Genomic DNA, 926 nt, shown 5'->3' on the forward strand with positions numbered 1-926 from the left:
ATTCTGCAATCTCCACGGTGGACCCAAATATTCCCCAGCTGCTGGTGACAGGTCAAGCAAAGGCACCAGATTCAGCCCTTTCCCAGTGTGGAAACCCAGGGCACCAGGAATATTTCTCTGTCTGCCCTGGGGTGTCCTGACCCCCAGGGAAGCACTGACTTTGACCCTCATCCATGGAGAAAACTTCCAAAGCCTCAAGGTAAACCAGAAACCACAAAAGTGTGAAATAGACTGTAGAGATTGTAGAGAGTAGTCTAGTATGTCACATGGGTGAGGAATTTAGGTTTTAGGATTTTTAGTATATTATAGATGGGCTCAAGATGGAGGATACAGGGTGGTGTCTCAAGTTCATTTTACTTCCTTCTTCCTCTTTCTTCTTGGGTTTGGGTGGTATCTTGTAATTGGGTAGAAAATCCACATTGCGTGTCTTTAGGGGTCAGTTACTGGGTTGGAAAGGAAAATAATTTAGGTGTCACTGCTAAATTGGGTAGCTTAGTTTTTTATTAGGCTTAAAAGGCCTTGTAACAAGAGGCCTTTTTGTTAGCCATTTTTGTGCTGTTTTTCCTGCACACAGGGTCTGGTGCAGACAGCGTGCTGAAGTTTTGATAACAATAAACAGATGCTGAAGACCAAAAAAGTCCAATGCGTCTCTGGTTCCTGACACAGAACTGCTCCAGGAGGGTCTCCCCTGCCAGGGGAGCCCCCCGGGAGTTGCCCAACTTGGGGCCCGCAAACTCACACCCCAGCACACACAGGGTTCTCTGGAGAGCTGCTCTAGAAAACTCTGCAGAGACTACCTAGGATGTTACATGTCTCCAGAGGAAATCCCAGAGCTCCTGGAAGTGCCTGATGGCATCAGGCAGCTGCTGGTGTGGACCTGCCCTGAACTTGGACCAAACACTTCCTGGAGTTCCCTTGGAGGAGTC

General features: G+C 48.2%; 1 long non-coding RNA gene across 1 annotated transcript; it reads left to right on the top strand.

Moving 5' to 3' along the window:
• On the top strand, window positions 1–638 carry LOC128800992 (uncharacterized). The gene is made up of 2 exons (XR_008435107.1): window positions 1–199; window positions 575–638. It is a non-coding gene; the product is annotated as an uncharacterized LOC128800992 (long non-coding RNA).
• Window positions 639–926: the final 288 nt, after the last annotated feature.

The sequence above is a fragment of the Vidua chalybeata genome, chromosome 28 (assembly GCF_026979565.1).
Source record: "Vidua chalybeata isolate OUT-0048 chromosome 28, bVidCha1 merged haplotype, whole genome shotgun sequence".
Classification (NCBI taxonomy): Eukaryota; Metazoa; Chordata; class Aves; order Passeriformes; family Viduidae; genus Vidua; species Vidua chalybeata.